This window comes from Dermochelys coriacea, chromosome 1 (assembly GCF_009764565.3).
Source record: "Dermochelys coriacea isolate rDerCor1 chromosome 1, rDerCor1.pri.v4, whole genome shotgun sequence".
Lineage (NCBI taxonomy): Eukaryota > Metazoa > Chordata > Testudines > Dermochelyidae > Dermochelys > Dermochelys coriacea.
The window spans coordinates 28,209,612-28,228,709 of record NC_050068.2 but is presented as its reverse complement, the minus strand read 5'-3'; positions in this window follow the sequence as shown (position 1 = coordinate 28,228,709).

Here is a 19,098-nt window from a genome sequence, read left to right as displayed (position 1 = left end):
TAATTCTTTGTGTCTCTATAGTGTCTTGTCTCCCAGGTTTTCAGAGCAAGTTACAAACATTAATGAACTCAGGACTCAATTTTCAAACTGACTTCAAATGACTCAAAAGCTCTGAAAATCAGGCCACTTATTCATGTGCCCTCAGCATGGGTTTAGATATTATCAGAGTTCTAGTCAAATCCCCCCTCCTGGGCACTCACTAGACTGATATGAGGGATCCAACTGCCTCATGAGTCCAGGACTCCCTGGCACGCTCTTGGGGTGCAGATCCTTTGTTTAGCACCCCTCCTGAGGACTAACATCTTGTGGTCCAACTTCCCAGCCCCTTTACCTAGAACTGACCCTCCTTCCTCACCTTCCTAGACTCCTCTATATCAAATGCTCTTTCCCAGAACTCCAGCCATGTGGGCAGTCTGGTCCACAGGTCAACTCTTCAAGGGTGTGTGATAGGTGGGGCACATAACACACACAGACTTTCCACAAGACTCTAAAACACTATTAACCTTTACTTACAAGCCCAAGAAAGTACAAGTCATTTAGAGAGCAAACATACTGAATGTCATGCCCCTTAGTCTAGCTCACCTTTCTCTTGGGGGATTGTGTGTTCGGAGCCAGGGGTTCCCCCAGACTTATGCAGCTGCTTCCCTCATCTTGAGATGGTGAAAGTGATCCAAGATCCCAAATAGAACAGCTCCAGGCCTTTTATAACCTTCCAGTTTCCTCTGTCAGGAAATTGCCTAGGATGGATGTAATTTGAATAGAGGACTATCCCAGTGTAATGACTGTCTATTGTCAGTCCTCTATAATTACCCATTGGAATTTCAGTCCAACTCAGAGGTAAAACACAGAAAGCAAAAGGCTGCACACTGGGTAAGGTTTGGAGTTTGGAAAAGATACGTACAGAAAGTTCATAATCTCACCCAGAATTCATAATTCATGTGGTGCAGACAAATTCTCCAAATCATCAAAGGTACTGAGGCACTCATGTCTGAAAACTTTAGCAAGGGGCTTGCCTGATGCAATACAGAGGTCAGAACAGAACCCAGATCTCCTAGTTCTGTGCCTCTCTGGGTACAACACTGACCCTTTAGACTCCCTAGTATTAAAACACACCCCTCTTCCAAAACTCCAACCCTAAGGTGTGAAGATTCTGGTTTACAGTTTAAGTCTCTCAGGGGCACACAGCAGTTGTGAAGCAGTTAACATACAGAGAGACACTTTGCTGAGAGTCTACCACATGAATGTTCTTTTATACTTAACCATACAAAGCACAGGAGAGCATAGATCCAAACCCATAAATACTAACTGTATGCCTCTGCCTCAGTCTCCTCACTACTCCAGGGCATTCTTTTGGCTGGGGTCTGAGTCCCTTGGCTTTTCCAGAACTCTTGGAGCCATCTGGGCTCAGGAAAGCAGGCAGAGATCCCCTGCCCCATGAGACTGCTACATGCTGGGTAACCTCTCCCTCTTAGAGCCCCTTATCCAGCTTTTGTGACCTTGCTCTCTCTTGCCCCCCACTTCCTTTCTCTGTCTGGCCCCTGTTGCTGTGTGTTTCTTTATTTAACCCCCTTCTGATCACCTGGTCTCTTTTGTTCTTCTCCTGGTAAGTGTTCACTGCTTCTACCTTTCTCCCTCCCTTTAGCTAAACTGGATTTCCAAGGCCTGAGTTGCTTTTTACATTAACCTTTTGTAAAATTGATCAGCTGTTCGGCAGTGAGCAGGAGGTGCTGGGAGGAGGGAGAAGAGCAGGGGCAGGAAGAGGTGGCGTGAGGGCAGGGCACACTCAGGGAAGGGGCAAAGATGGGGCGGGAAGAGGTGGGGTGGAGCCGCAAGGGAGAGGGTGGAGCAGGGGCAGGAAGCAACAGGATTAGGGTGGGGCTTTGGGGGAAGGGGCGGAGTGGTGGCTGGGCCTCAGAGTAGAGCCCCCCCTGGGGACAGCTGAAAGTCGGCACTTGTGCCCTATCAGCATAGAAGATTTTCTAATACAACTTCACAATATCAATCAGAATTCATACATTGTACAGATATAGCCCCATTCCATCACAGCCACTGAGCATGGTGGTTTTTGACAATCCCATTCTGAAGTGCCTATCTCTTCCCATTCATCGTGTAGAGAGCCTACATGCCTAACTCCTGGCTTTGTGAATCCAGTGATTTTCTAGGCACCAAAGCTTATGCTCAGCATTGCCACACCTAGTTTCATTGCGAAGCTAGCTCTTAGTGACTTGCCCAAGGTCACTCAAGAAGTCTGTGGTGGAGCAGTGAATTGAAGCCAGGTTTCTTAAGGCGTAGGCTAGTATTCTAACCACTAAACTATCCTTCATCATTATTGGATTTTATACTGACTACACCTCTGTGAGGTAGTATCACAAGAGTGGCCTTGTTAGAAATTAAAGAAAAAACAAAATAATAATTCCTGAGACTGGAAGATGATTATAATTACTTTAGTATTTCTATTTTATCTTTTCATAGTGCCTTCAACCTTGGAGTCTCAAATCACTTTACCAAGTAGTTTGCTCAGCTTTATACCCCATGCAAGGTTGAAGTAAAAGAATTTGGCCCAAAATACAAAGGAATCCCTTCACACATCACTGAAATGACTTGCTGCAATAGAAAAGAGTCACTGTTCAACAGAGCATAGCATGACATGAGAATAAAAGAGGAAGTGATGTGGTGAAAGTTTTTAAATCAAAATGTCTGGATGAAAGGGGGGAGAAGGAGAGTTTATATAACTGTCACAAATTGTATGCACTGCAAAAGTGAGGTTAGACAATGCAGCGCCTATAAATGCCTCAGGAGCTGGTTTTAGACAGTGTGGCTTTCACTGTTCTATTGAGTTGTTTCATATGCAGGGTCAATACTTCTTTAGAGATTAGCCTTGCAAACCAGTGTTGATTGACTTATACTCAAATCAGTTTACACAAAAGTATAATGGTAATTGAAACTGCAGGGGGAACATATCTTGCCAGTAATCCCAACTACAATTTGGCCACAACTTTAGAGCCACACTTTAGCAAACAATTCTAAAGGCTCTTTCGTGACCACATGTGGTCAAGAAAGACCTTGGTACTACAACATACTGAGAAGATAGTGCTACTAACAAAAAAAAGCCTGTTAACCTTCTACTGGAACATTGATGTACTACTGATTCAAACTCTGATCTCCCGCATTAAGATCTTCTATCACCAATGCCTGTGCCCAGTAGGACTCCACACAGCACATGGGTCTGTGCCAGCAGATCACAATGCAGAATTAGGGTTTCAGATGAGGGTGTATTGACTCACATTTACCAACAGCAGTGGCTGCAGTTCTCTGGAAGTCTAAGTAATGACTAACGCCCCAATCCCACCAAAGCATTTAAGCACGCATTTGACTTTAAGAATTTGAATAGTCCCTTTAATTTCAATGGGATTAGAGCACATGCTTACCTTTAAGCACAGTAAAAGTGCTTTGCTGAACCTGGGCATAATTATGCTTAACTTGTGTGCTTTCACAAGCACACAGCCAAAGGTGATAAACTCATGGAAATAGTTTAGGGTCCGTATCCTGGAACAATCTTAGTTTTCTAGGTTTCAGAATAGCAGCCGTTTTAGTCTGTATCCACAAAAAGAAAAGGAGGAATTGTGGCACCTTAGAGACTAACAAATTTATTTCAGCATAAGCTTCCGTGAGCTACAGCTCACTTCATCCAATGCAGCCGATAAAATGAGCTGTAGCTCACGAAAGCTTATGCTCAAATAAATTTGTTAGTCTCTAAGGTGCCACAAGTCCTCCTTTTCTTTTAGTTTTCTAGGTGTTCTGTTAAAAATATATTTCTTTTCTGCAACATTCTGCTAAGCAAATATTTTACTTTTATAAAATACTGTGGAAGATTCAACACACAAAAGAGAAACAATTAGCAAGTTATTAAGAGCTAGGCAATTTCTTACACAATAACTGAAATTATGCATTAAACTCACACAAATAGTGTGAATACGGAGGTACTGAAAACCATATCAGAAAAAACCCCGTCATGGTTCAACTTCTTCTGTCATTGTATATAATATAGAAAATTGTGGCTTATCTAGAAAAGAGTAAGTCTCCAAGCACATTTATATAATTCTTCCCCCAGAGAGAACAAGAACTGAGTGGACCTTGTTCTCATAGACAGATGCATAATAGAAGGAGTATGCTGTCTTAGACTATAGGGTATGACATTATTATTCCTCCACCGCCTTTTTTCATAAGCTCATCAAACATTAAATAAAATACTTGGGCCCAGATTCTCTGCTGGTGCAAATTGGCAATTGGCAATGGAGCAGCATCACTATACAACACCAGAGAATTTAGTCCTATTTCTACAGTACTGGAGGTGCTGGTCTGAACATGTCATGTAGAAGATGGCACAGTAAGCACTGCACTCTGGAGGCGTGCCAGGGACATTGCACTGTACGAGATGACCTCAGCCTAGACCTCACTTTCTGAACATTTAAACTGAGAAAGCGAAAAGTCTACAAACTTGCTTGGGAACCTGCCAAAAGCACATAGTACTTTACTGAAAGGCATTCGATTAATGCCATGTTTTGTGGCAGCAATAATTTTCAATACTTTTACATTACTTATTCTGCTTGAAAAGTAACAAGAAAGAGCAAAATTGGCTTATTTTCTCATATCTGTAATGACATTTGCAAATCATTTGCAGAAAGTGTAAATCAAACACACAAAAATTTAAAACATGCATTGGAATGAAGCCTGTATGATTTGCAATTTAGATTTTGTTTTATTGATTACAGAAAAGAAAAAAGAACACCACTTGGCAGGTCTCTGACTTCAAATATTTCCAAAATGATTACACATTTTATTAATCAAGGTCAAAGTGACCTCATTTGACCAGTGCTGATGAAAACACAGAGGTATGTATTAATTAACAATCACTTCAGCAATGAAAACTAAGATACATTAAAATTATATTGATAGTGGTTTACTGTGTGGGATTCAGGTGCCATCTACTGGGCAAATCAGGCTATGCAAGTACCAAATATATATATATATATATATATATTTAAATATAAACATAAATATATATATTGTTTTTCCTCTGGTTTCCTAATTATGGCCCCAAGTTTAGGGTGACCAGATAGCAAGTGTGAAAAATTGGGTTACTTTTTTGGGGGGAGAGGGAAGGGGAAGTATAGTTACATATATAAAACAAAGCCCCTGTATTGGAATGATGATGGTTCCAATAATATCGGGACGTCTGGTCACCCTACCCCAAAGAGCTTGACAAAGCACTTAACGATAGGTTTACCTTTAGCGTATGCCTGTGAAATCAATAGGCACTATTTAAGGGTTCTGCTGGATTGGCAAGGTGTTGCCGAGAATAAGTATTAAAATTTTAATGTATTATAGTCATATAAATCTTTTCTTTGTTGGTAAAATATTTGAAGGGTGTAATAACCAAGGAGTGAAAAGAATTATTTCATCTGGTATAATTCAGAGTAAATGGATAAAATTAAGGAAAGGAAAATTTAGGATGGATGCCAGGAAAGAAATCCTGACACTGAAATAAGTTGAATTGTGGAATAAGGTCCCAAGGAAGTGGTGGAAGCCCCATTACCTGGGAATTATGAAACAAACCTTGATAAAATAGTAATTAATATACTGTTGGGGGCATTCCTGCTCTGGGCTTGAATCAAAACCCACTGTAATCAATGAAAGACCTTCTAGTAGCTGCAGTGGGCTCTGGATCTCGCCCTAGATTAGTTCCAATTTCTATGACTCAATTATAAGTCTTTTTTCAGATGTGATAGCTTTACGAGGATATTTGTTAACTGTTTGTTTGCTTCAGAAATGGGTCTTAGTCATGAAGTTCAGATCCAGATCCAGAATGTTATTTCTAATTTACATAGTGCCCAAAATGTACTACCTGTCTCAGATAAGTAGAAAGAGTCTCCACCACAGAGAGCGCACAAACCACAGTCTTGACCATGGGTGGCAAGTATAAGAAAGTTGGGGAGGCTAACCCTCCCCAAATGGGGCTAGAAATGCCAGATGGGCAAGAAATGCCAAATGCGTCACATCTCCCTTTGGAGGTCCGCTGGCCTACTGCCTTTGGAGTACGGCTTCTAGGGAGCTTCTAGCACTTGCGCCCAGCCTCCCCAAACACAAGAGTCACACACTGCCTATGGTCTTGATTCAAGAAAGCATCCTCATTCACAGCAATGCTTAAGCATTTCAAGCTCTTTCTTTCCTCAGGGCCTATAAGGAGTCATATGTTCCCCAAGATCAGAGATCACCTGAGAGCTGGAATTCTGTTCAGGCCCCTCTAGTTTATTTGAACTGTGTTCTCATGCTACTTTGATGGCCTGATTCAGCAAAGCACGCAAGCATTTGCCTTAACTTTTACTTCAGTGGGACTTAAGCATGCACTCAAAGTTGCTGAATAGAGATGAGATTACTAAAGTTAAGCATGTGCTCCACAGCTTTGCTGAATTGAAGCCTAAAAAGGGGAGAATAGACAATGAACTTTTTTTAAAAAAGTTGCAATGGGACTGCATTTACATCAACTTCTGCTGATGTTGATTTTTTTCTTCACTTTTTGTTCTGTTATACTGAGAACAAGCAAGGCAGCCCAAAAGCCAATGTTTGGGGTTGTTTACTCACAACCACAACTGTAATTGCAACACTGACAGACAAGTGCTCAATTTGTAATGAAGGAGGTTACGAAGCTCAAGCAATTTTTTTACATTCACAACTGATATAGCAAGCCCAGAGGTACCTAGGCTATAAACTGCCAATGTTAGAGCAAATTAAGCACTGCAACAGACCCCTGTCATCATGGATCAAACCTTGGACCTTTGAAACTTAGTGTATGAGCCTCTATTGCATGAGCTAGAAGCCACATGACTCTTCAGTCTCTAGATGGTCTAGGTGCCACTAGGTGGGGATAGAGCACCACACCAAGCAGGCCTGGATTATATTACTTTATAAATGTAGGACCTTCCTTCTCCATTATTCAGGGCATTAAGTACAAAAACTTCCACATGAGTCAGCGTAGTGACTCTTAACCTTTCCAGACTACTGTACCCCTTCAGGAGTCTGATTTGTCTTGCATACCCCCAAGTTTCACCTCACTTAAAAACTACTTGCTTACAAAATCAGACATAAAAATACAAGTAGAAAAGGAGTACTTGTGGCACCTTAGAGACTAACAAATTTATTAGAGCATAAGCTTTCGTGAGCTACAGCTCACTTCATCGGATGCATCCGATGAAGTGAGCTGTAGCTCACGAAAGCTTATGCTCTAATAAATTTGTTAGTCTCTAAGGTGCCACAAGTACTCCTTTTCTTTTTGCGAATACAGACTAACACGGCTGCTACTCTGAAACCTAAAAATACAAGTGTCACAGCACACTAGTAGTGAAAAATTGCTTCCCTTCTCATTTTTACCATACAACTATATAATAAATCAATTGGAATATAAATATTGTACTTACATTTCCGTGTATAGTACATAGAGCAGTATCAACAAATCATTGTCTATATGAAATTTTAGTTTGTACTGATTTCATTAGTGCTTTCTATGTAGCCTATTGTAAAATTAGGCAAATATCTAGATGAGTTGATGTACCCCCTGGAAGACCTCTGTGTACCCCCACGGGTACAGGCAACCCTGGCTGAGAACCACTGACTCATGCAGAATCAGAATGTAGCACCAGATGGAAGGAAGAGAAAGGTCTAGACACTTAGGGTGTATGCTGTCTCTTAAATGTCTTGTGAAATTTGATCCATTTTATTTTATTTTGAAATCTTAGGCCGTGAACCTATCATGAGTTTTTCGGGGTGGAATCTTGAGCTGGTGCAGTGCTCCATTGACTTCACTGAGATTCCAGTGGTGGTAGTGTAACTGTTGAGTGTTACAGGTCCCCCTTTCTGACAATCTAGAATATATGAGATGGTAGAGTCTTACCCTCAAAGCTTTAGCTTAAGCCATAGTAACTTATGCTTTTAGCTCAAGAGGGTCCTGGTTCAATCCTAGTATATCAGCCAGGCAGGTGGCTGTCACATAAGTGGGGCTTGTCTGGATTTGAACCACTGTGGGCCTCAGAGGCTCTGGATAAGCTTCCTTTGAGCAGAGGAAGTATGTAATCCACTAGTGAGGGCTTGTCTTCACTACAGGGGTAAGTTGATCGAAACTACGTCGACTCCAGCTACATTACTCATGTAGCTGGAGTCGACGTAGCTTAGGTCGACTTACCCCCGTGTCTTCACTGCACTGTATCAATGGGAGGTGCTCTCCCGTCGATTTACCTTAACCTTCTTGGGGAGCTGGAGTTCTGGGGTCAACCGGAGAGTGCTCTGCCGCCAATTTGGCGGGTCTTCACTAGACACGCTAAATTGATCTCTGCTGCATAGATTGCAGCAACGTCGGTCTCCCCGTAGTGAAGACCAGTCTGTGTTACTGATGCCCTTCTATACCAATCCACACAGAAGGAGATGGTATTATATTCCCCAGCCATATAGCCTTGCTCTTTCCCTCAAGCAGTAGCAGCTTATGCTTTTAGCTCTAGAAGTCCCTGGGTTCAATCCCTAGCACTTCAGCTATGAGGGTGGCCATCACAGAAGGATCTGTCCCACTGAAGCCAATGGGTCTCTATCCAAACACTAGGGTAAACCCATGCAGATCCATCTGGGACCTTAGATTGTATCAAAGGTAGAAAATGCCAAAATTAGGATGCAAATTGAGCTACTGGTTTGAGCACAGGCTGACCTCAGGCTCCTCAGTTCTTCAGTGATTTACTTGTAATTAATATTCCCTTCCACATTCTCATATTTTTCTGCTACTTCCTTTCTCTCTCATTAGGACATCTGAGCCACACCCAGCCAGCCTTATGCAGGACTACACAACCCATCCCAAAAACCTAGGAAACTTGGGTCAGCAAATCATATGTCAGATATGCATCACACACATCTGTATACCACATGTCAACCCTAGAATTCAGGGAAAAGGAAAGGGATGGTTACTTTCATGCCACCAGCTCATGCTCTGATCCTGAAGCATAGGCAGAAGGACTAAATCTCAATGTTAAGTTTCTCCCTTGCATTTGCCTGGCTGCAGCACCTTGCAACACAACATCTAAAAAAAGAAACCTCTGTCAGAGCCCTCTGAGAAGGAATTAGGCTCCAGAGACCTGTACCCTTCATTACCTCATATTAGAGGATGAAGTGTTAACTTCTCTTTGAGGCAACGTGCAGGAAATGACCCAAGCAGCAGTGAAAGACACATTATCTTATTAAAAACAAAACAAGATATATTAAAAAATAGACAGAACATGGGAGTAAAGCAAACCTCACTGACTGCTTTGAGAGCTTGGAAAGGCACGTTTGTCTAAGCTTAATGACTGTGAAAAAGGAAACTTCTCTCTAAAAACTAATGTCTATTCTTCCTCTCACCCTTCTGTGCTTAGAGACCAATTGTCTGCAAACCAGCTCCTTTCAGACAACCCATGATTGTCCAAATACATTAGGCCAGATCCTCAGCTAGTGGTGATGGAGTTATGCTGATTTACCCCAGTTGAGGAACTAGCCCATTAACTTTAACTCTCAGGACAAATTTTTGATATTGACCTCAACAGAAAGCTAATAAGTGCTTAATATTAAACTGTACAATAGTCTCCCAAGGGAATTGGTGGAAGTTCCATCCACTTGAGTCACTTAAAATGAAAAGCAAGCAAGATTGTCCATTCTGCTATGGCTGGGAGTTCAAATCTGAAGATCTGCAAGATCAATTACAAGTAAGCTACTCACTTCTTGATACTCTCCATATGCAGAATCAGTTTTTAACCCTCACATCCATTTGGACAAATGTGTGTTCAGAATGGCAACAGACATGTTACAGGGATTCAGCTATAATAAAATAATAATAATAATAATCTCTTAGATAGCACTTATGCATCAGTAGATCTCAAAGTGCTTTACAAAGGAGGTAGGAGGGGGTGTACAAACCCCACAATGGAAAGGAAGAGGTTAAACAGCTGCTCTAAGCCCAGACAGCCTTGCCCCACTGCACCTGAAAAGCCTGCACAGGCTGGAGGAGGAGCTTAACAAGGGGAACAGAGGAGTTGCCCAGGGTAGCTCAGTGGCAGGGAGGAAGGCTGTGGAGGTGAGCTGCCCTATGGACTGAGCTTCTGAGAGAAAGCCCCATGAGAGTTCCCGCTGACTAAGGCCTGGTTATAGGGTATGTCTACACTACAGAATTAGGTCGAATTTATAGAAGTCGGTTTTGTAGAAAGCGTTTTTATACAGTCAAGTGTGTGTCTCCCCACATAAATGCTCTAAGTGCATGTAGTCGGCGGACTGTGTCCACAGTACCGAGGCAACAGTCGATTTCCGGAGCTTTGCACTGTGGGTAGCTATCCCAAAGTTCCACTGCCCATTTGAATTCTGGGTAGAAATCCCAGTGCCTGATGGGGTTAAAACATTGTTGCGGGTGGTTCTCGGTACATATCTTCAGGCCCCCGTTCCCTCCCTCCCTCCGTAAAAGCAAGGGCAGACAATCGTTTTGCACCTTTTTTCTTGAGTTACCTGTGCAGACACCATACCATGGCAAGCATGGAGCCCGCTCAGCTAACCGTCACCATATGTCTCCTGGGTGCTGGCGGACATGGTACTGTATTGCTACACAGCAGCGGTTTATTGCCTTTTGGCAGCAGAAAGTGCAGTATGACTGGTAGCCGTCTTCGACGTAGCCCTGGGTGTTCTTTTAACTGGGCGCCTGGGCAAACATGGGAGTGACTCAGCCAGGTCATTTCCCTTGTTTCGCCTCATGGCGATTGAGTCCTACCAGCAGTGCACTGTCTTTTAATTTGCAGCCAGCAGAAGACGATGGCCAGTAGTCATACTGCACCGTCTTCTGCCGAGCACCCAGGAGGTGACGATGGCTAGCGGTCGTACTGCACAGTCTGCTACCAGTATGATGTATAAAGATAGATGTAGTGTCTCAAAACAAGAAATAGACCAGATTTGTTTTGTATTTATTTTCTCCTCCCTCCCTCTGTGAAATCAATGGCCTGCTAAACCCAGTTTTGAGTTCTATCCTTGAGGCGGCCATTCAGTTTCTCGCAAAGCCACCCCCATTGTTGATTTTAATTCCCTGTAAGCCACACTGTAACCCATGTCGCCAGTTGCCCCTCCCTCCATCAGGGCAACAGCAGACAATCATTCTGCGCCTTTTTTCTGTGCAGACGCCATACCACGGCAAGCATGGAGCCCGCTCAGATCACTTTGGCAATTAGGAGCACATTAAACACCACACGCATTATCCAACAGTATATGCAGCACCAGAACCTGGTAAAGCGAAACCGGGTGAGTAGGTGACACCAGCGCGGTGACGAGAGTGATGAGTACATGGACACAGACTTCTCTCAAAGCACGGGCCCGGCCAATGTGGGCATCATTGGGTAATGGGGCAGGTTCATGCGGTGGAACGCCGATTCTGGGCTCGGGAAACAAGCACAGACTGGTGGGACCACATAGCGTTGCGATTCCCAGTGGCTGCGAAACTTTCGCATGCGTAAGGGCACTTTCATGGAACTTTGTGACTTGCTTTCCCCTGCCCTGAGGCGCAAGAATACCAAGATGAGAGCATACCTCACAGTTGAGAAGCGAGTGGCAATAGCCCTGTGGAAGCTTGCAATGCCAGACAGCTACCAGTCAGTCGGGAATCAGTTTGGAGTGGGCAAATCTACTGTGGGGGCTGCTGTGATGCAAGTAGCCAACGCAATCAAAGATCTGCTGATATCAAGGGTAGTGACCCTGGGAAATGCGCAGGTCATAGTAGATGGCTTTGCTGCAATGGGATTCCCTAACTGTGGTGGGGCCATAGACGGAACCCATATCCCTATCTTGGCACCGGAGCACCAAGCCAGCAAGTACATAAACTGCAAGGGGTACTTTTCAATAGTGCTGCAAGCACTGGTGGATCACAAGGGACGTTTCACCAACATGAACGTGGGATCGCTGGGAAAGGTACATGACGCTCGCATCTTCAGGAACTCTCGTCTGTTTCCATAGCTGCAAGAAGGGACTTTCTTCCCAGACCAAAAAATAACCATTGGGAATGTTGAAATGCCTATAGTTATCCTTGGGGACCCAGTCTACCCCTTAATGCCATGGCTCATGAAGCCATACATATGCAGCCTGGAGAGTAGTCAGGAGCTGTTCAACTACAGGCTGAGCAAGTGCAGAATAGTGGTAGAATGTGCATTTGGATGTTTAAAAGTGCGCTGGCGCAGTTTACTGACTCGGTTAGACCTCAGTGAAACCAATATTCCCACTGTTATTACTGCTTGCTGTGCGCTCCACAATATCTGTGAGTAAGGGGGAGACGTTTATGGCGGGGTGGGAAGTTGAGGCAAATCGCCTGGCTGCTGGTTACGCACAGCCAGACACCAGGGTGGTTAGAAGAGCACAGGAGGGTGTGGTGCGCATCAGAGAAGCTTTGAAAACCAGTTTCATGACTGGCCAGGCTACGGTGTGAAAGTTCTGTTTGTTTCTCCTTGACAAAATCCCCCGCCCCTTGGTTCACTCTACTTCCCTGTAAGCTAACCACCCTCCCCACCTCCCTTCGATCACCGCTTGCAGAGGCAATAAAGTCATTGTTGCTTCACATTCATGCATTCTTTATTAATTCATCACACAAATAGGGGGATAATTACCAAGGTAGCCCAGGAGGGGTGGTGGAGGAGGGAAGGACAAGGCCACACAGCACTTTAAAAATTTAAAACTTATTTGTTCTACAATGATTCCCGAGTACGTGCTACCGGCCTGGAGTGGTAAAGTGTCCTACCATGGTGGATGGAATAAGGCTGCCCTCCCCAGAAACCTTTTGCAAAGGCTTTGGGAGTATATCCAGGAGAGCCACAAATGCCAGGGCAAATTAATCATTAAACATGTTGGTCTTTAAACCTTTTATAGTATTTTAAAAAGGTACACTCACCAGAGGTCCCTTTTCCGCCTGGTGGGTCCGGGAGGCAGCCTTGGGTGGGTTCGGGGAGTAGTGGCTCCAGGTCCAGGGTGAGAAACAGTTCCTGGCTGTCGGGAAAACCGGTTTCTCCGCTTGTTTGCTGTGAGCTATCTACAGCCTCCTCCTCATCATCTTCCTCGTCCCCAAAACCTGCTTCCGTGTTGCCTCCATCTCCATTGAAGGAGTCAAACAACACGGCTGGGTTAGTGGTGGCTGAACCCCCTAAAATGGCATGCAGCTCATCATAGAAGTGGCATGTTTGGGGCTCTGACCCGGAGCGGCCGTTTGCCTCTCTGGTTTTCTGGTAGGCTTGCCTCAGCTCCTTAAGTTTCACGCGGCACTGCTTCGGGTCCCTGTTATGGCCTCTGTCCTTCTTGCCCTGGAAGATTTTCACAAATGTTTTGGCATTTCAAAAATTGGAACGTAGTTCTGATAGCACGAATTCCTCTCCTCGTACAGCAATCAGATCCCGTACCTCCCATTTGGTCCATGCTGGAGCTCTTTTGCGATTCTGGGACTCCATCATGGTCACCTCTGCTGATGAGCTCTGCATGGTCACCTCTGCTGATGAGCTCTGCATGGTCACCTGCAGCTTGCCACACTGGCCAAACAGGAAACTGAAATTCAAAAGTTTGCGGGCCTTTTCCTGTCTACCTGGTCAGTGCATCTGAGTTGAGAGTGCTGTCCAGAGCGGTCACAACGGAGCACTCTGGGATAGCTCCCAGAGGCCAATACCATCTAATTGCGTCCACAGTACCCCAAATTTGACCCAGCAAAACTGATTTCAGCACTAATCCCCTTGTCAGGGGTGAAGTAAGGAAATCGATTTTAAGAGCCCTTTAAGTCAAAAAAAAGGGCTTCATCGTGTGGACGGGTGCAGAGTTACATCGATTGAATGCTGCTAAATTCGACTTCAACGCCTAGTGTAGACCAGAGCATAGTGACCTAAGCCTTCAAAGAAGGGACCTGTGACTCTTTGAAGGGCAGAGATTTTATCTTTGTCTTTTAGGTCTTTTTCCTGTGGGAAGAGAAGAGGCTGGCAGGAAGTGATTCTGCAATGTAGCTGCATAATACCGAGGGTGTAGGAACTGCTAACCAGTGGACACTGAATTGGAACCTAGTGGAAAGCATGGGTCTGGGCTCCCCTGTAAACCTCTACAGAGGGACAACTACAGAGACCTTTCTTTAACATGGGGATCCTAGCTGGAGGGAGAAGACCCTGAAGGTGAAAGGTTTGGGGCTGTGAGATCTTGACCCAAGAGGAAGGAGTCCTGAGACCTCCTACTTAATCCCAAAGGTTCTCCCACTGTTGGACTCCTTGTACAGATCCTGAAAGGGGTAGCCTTGAATACACAATGCAGTTGAAGGGCAGAGTCACTGGAAGGACCAACCACCATAAGGTGGAGCAGTAGAAAAACGGGATGCCTGGAAAGAAGACAATCTCCTTCACCCCTTCCTGACCACTAGGTGGTGTGCATTCCCTTTCACAACAGGTCTTTATCATTATCTCCATTTGTATACTACATTGATTTCTGCAAGAAGCTTGTGGTTTAATATTTATTTACTATATTTGCCTGAGCGGGGAAAAATCAGTGTGAGATATGTGCCCACACTTCATTTATTAAGGCTCGCCACCAGGCCTCCAGATTTGTTCTGAGATCTTGAACTAATGCAGCAAAAAGCAATCCACATTCTTTCAGCTCTTTTTTAATAGAGCTGGTCAACCCCTCCCTCTCCACCCAAACCAATAAAAACAACCTGTTTTCCTGCCCTAAACTTTTGAGATTTTGAAAAGTATTCCCATCCCAAATCAGGGTAAAAAGGCAAAGACTTGAAAAAAAATTATGAACCATTCAAAAATACAGATTGAGTCCCCCAAAACACTTTGTTTCAGTAATTGAAAATTGTTTCAATTTTGATTATCTTTTTAAAATTCTAATTAGTTTATTTCTAAATGAAAAGCTGTTTCACACTTGGCAACTTCAAAAATTTAAAGTCAAGAAATTCATCAAGACTGACCGTGTACTGTTTTATACTAAAAGGGTTAGTTTTGACAAATTGGCATTCTTCTACAAAAAAGCTTTCATTGAAACATTCCCAACTAGTTCTATTTTTTTAAATGACCTGAACTAGAATAGCTCAAAACTTCTTTTCAGTGCCCCAACAAAATAAAAAATGAAAACAAACCCTGCACAGTTTCTTGAAATCAGGAAAGCAAGTTATCTACCAAATCTACAAAACCCGCTCCTTCCCATAATAAGAATAGTGTTAAGTCATCTACAGTAGCAATATATAAAAATTGTTAAATTAGCACCTCCTGAACTAAAAAGGAATCGTTATCATTAAGTTATCCAGTAGTCACTGTTCTCTTCCTGTCCTCTAAAAAAAGAACAGGAGTACTTGGGGCACCTAGAGACTAAGGTGCCACAAGTACTCCTGTTCTTTTTGCGGATACAGACTAACACGGCTGCTACTCTGAAACCTGTCCTCTAAAAGACACTTTGGAAAGTCTATTTGAAATGTCTATTTTAAAGTCTTATGGTTAAAATATAACTTTCTATACTAAATATTTTTAAAATTCCTTTTCTCTTATTCTGTGACCACAGAAAGCCAATGTGGCAGCAGAAATTTATTTAAAATAGAGATGAAGATATCTTACATATAAAATGAATGCTAGTACTTATGAAGGTTGCTGAACTGACAGTCCTGACTATTTACAGAAGAGAGACAGCCTGGGAAATGACCAGGCAACCTTTTCCACACTGTCCCGTCAATATGCCTCAATCCTGACGGCAAGTGATTGCTAACAGAGGTGATAGGTATCTCATTCTTGATATGTCCTAGTGCTGATCACTGAAATCCATGGGAGTTTTGGACCCAGTGGGTCCTATGTTTACTCAATCCTGGGATTCTCAATTTACTTCATGGCACTTAATTCTCTAGGTTCATCTCAAGTTGTTGTCCCCTCCCTAATAGGAGAAATATACACAGTGGACCAAACTTTACCTTCACTTAATCGCTGAACCTAGTATGAATGACCTTGTTTTTTTCCCTGTCCTTCTCCATTCCATTTGTGCACTGCACCCCAGTGAGCTCTTCACTGTACCCTTTCCAAGACAATGGCTTATGATCAAGACCTTATGTTCTCCACAGCATAACGGTACCAAATTCCGGCATTCTGTTAATTTATTGTATCTTCGTGAAATACTCTTCATTCCTATCACTCCAACTTGAATACATGGGGGTCCATGCTGATGAGTGTTTGTTCCCTTATCTTCCCGTTCTCCTTGACATGTGCAGATCCCTGATTGACTCAACAGACTCATTTGGGATAGCTTCCTGAGATGTGGTTTCTACCGTTTGGTTTTGCTTCCTTTCACATATAAGCAGAGATTTCCAGCCTAGTGGAAATTCCAGTAGCAAATTCTCAGTTGGTTGTAGCTGACCATTTAGGTTTTGAGAAAGAGCAAATATAGAGAGGTCATAGGAGAGACCAGTCAAATCGATAGTCCCTAGATGAATCTAACTGAATTTCCACTAGGGTATTACAGCTACCCCTTAAATTTAGCTGGTTTCAAAATGGATTCCTGAGATTCATCTCTTCTTAAATTTTTTTTAAAAATAAGTTATGCTGGCAGTCCCTGGTTAACAGTGTCAGTCTTTGTCTTACTTAAGAGAAACACTTTCTTCCTGGTGGCAGCTCCATAACTAATGACTAGATTTTATCAAGGATGTGTATTGGCAAGATAGGATGTTATCTTGTGATTCAACTTGAGAATCACTTTTAGAAAATCTGAATAGCATAATGATCGTCCTGAAGGCTGCTTGTGTCCATCTAATGGAGACAAGTATAGAAACAGAGCAGGAGTAGAGGAAGATGTCTGGCTTTTATATAGTTTCAATCATCACAGCAGTACCTAAGATATTGCTTAAATAGAGTGGAAAGTTAATATAACATTCAGGTATGGTATTGACACCAGCTTCAAGGAGGGTAGTTTTCTAAGGAGGGTCATTCTATTGAATTTTGCTGGCTTTTTTTTTAATCCCATAAGATTATGGTATTGATTAGAACTAGTTTAACTGGTCCTACTATAGCAATAAATATATTGTATATCATCATTCCTCAGTTTAACCTTCTCAAAAACTTTCTAAGCAGGAGAATTGCATAAATCTTTCAGAATCCTCATAAAGCAGATAGAAAAGCACTGGACTTTAGGAGATCTATTTTTTTTCCCTTACCTTTATTTTTCTAGCCTGCAGGGTTCTTTGTCAACCAAGCACTGTTATCTCTCACTAGGCTAAATTCTGATATCCTAGCCGCCCAAGCATGAGCAGGAACTGTGGCAAATTTAGAAGATAAATCTCTCCAGTTGCAGGAAATATCAATGCTAATTATTTAATAATGTTCAAGTAGAGTAAGCAGCTGGGTGTGAATTTGCCTGAAAAAACCTACTGAATGTATATATGGAGCAAGTTTGTTCTTGAGAAAGCCTCCCCCTCTTACTTCTTACAGTGCCCCAACTTCTAGCTCTTGCACTGTAAGGGGTACATAGGGAGGAATTAGTAAAGATACTACAGAAGATTTTTTTTTGCCAGAATAGCACTCAAATTCAAAACTCTCCTGAGATTTGACCTGCAACATTTACTAATGTGGGGTGCTAAAACAGCTATCTATCACACTAATTCATAGATTCTAAGGCAAGATGAGACCACTGTGATCATCTAGTGCAGGGGTCCTCAACCTTGCCAGACTACTGTACCCCTTTCAAGAGTCTGCTTTGTCTTGTGTACCCCCAAGTTTCATCTCACTTAAAAACGACTTGCTTACAAAGTCAGACATAAAAATACAAAAGTGTCACAGCACACTGGTACTGAAAAATTGCTTACGTTTTCATTTCTACTGTAAAATTATAAAATAAATCAATTGGAATATAATTATTGTAGTTGCATTTCAGTATGATACTTGAGCCTGTTATTTTCCACTTATGAGCCTTGTCTAAAGCTCCAAGCCCCTGCCAAACTGGGGCTGAAGCATGTAACTTAGCTTTGTGTGGCCCCCCTGTGGTGCGGGGCCCTGGGCAATTGCCCTCCTTGCCACCCCCTAATGCCAGCCCTGCACTTGTGACCCCCCCCCAACACATCCCATGACTCCCCTCCCCTGGAGGCTGCAAGCCCCAGGTTGAGAAACACTGATCTAGATGAGTACCTCCTTGAAGACCTTGGAGTACCCCCAGGGGTACATGTATCCCTGGCTGAGAACCACTGATCTAGTATGACCTCTTGTGTAACACATGCCATAGAACTTCCCTGGATTAATTTGTTTGAACTAGAGCAGATCTTTTAAGGGGTGGGGTGGAACCATCCAATCTTGGTTTAAAAATTGCCAGTGATGGAGAATCCATCACAACCCTTAATAAGTTGTTCCAATGGCTAATTGCTGTCACTGTTAAATGCATCCGATGAAGTGAGCTGTAGCTCACGAAAGCTTATGCTCTAATAAATTTGTTAGTCTCTAAGGTGCCACAAGTACTCCTTTTCTTTTTGTTAAAAGCTTGTGCCTTATTTCTAGTCGGAACTTGTCTTGCTTCAAATTCCAGCCATTGTCTCTTGTTATAGGTTTCAGAGTAGCAGCCGTGTTAGTCTGTATTCGCAAAAAGAAAAGGAGTACTTGTGGCACCTTAGAGACTAACAAATTTATTAGAGCATAAGCTTTCGTGAGCTACAGCTCACTTCATCGGATGCATTTGGTGGAAAAAACAGAGGAGAGATTGATATACACACGCACAGAGAACATGAAACAATGGGTTTATCATACACACTGTAAGGAAAGTGATCACTTAAGATAAGCCATCACCAACAGCAGGGGGGGGAAAGGAGGAAAACCTTTCATGGTGACAAGCAGGTAGGCTAATTCCAGCAGTTAACAAGAATATCAGAGGAACAGTGGGGGGTGGGGTGGGAGGGAGAAATACCATGGGGAAATAGTTTTACTTTGTGTAATGACTCATCCATTCCCAGTTATAGCTTTGTTCGCTAGACTGAAGTGCCCACTATCAAAGTTTTGTTCCCCAAGCCAAGTAGGTACTTATAGATGG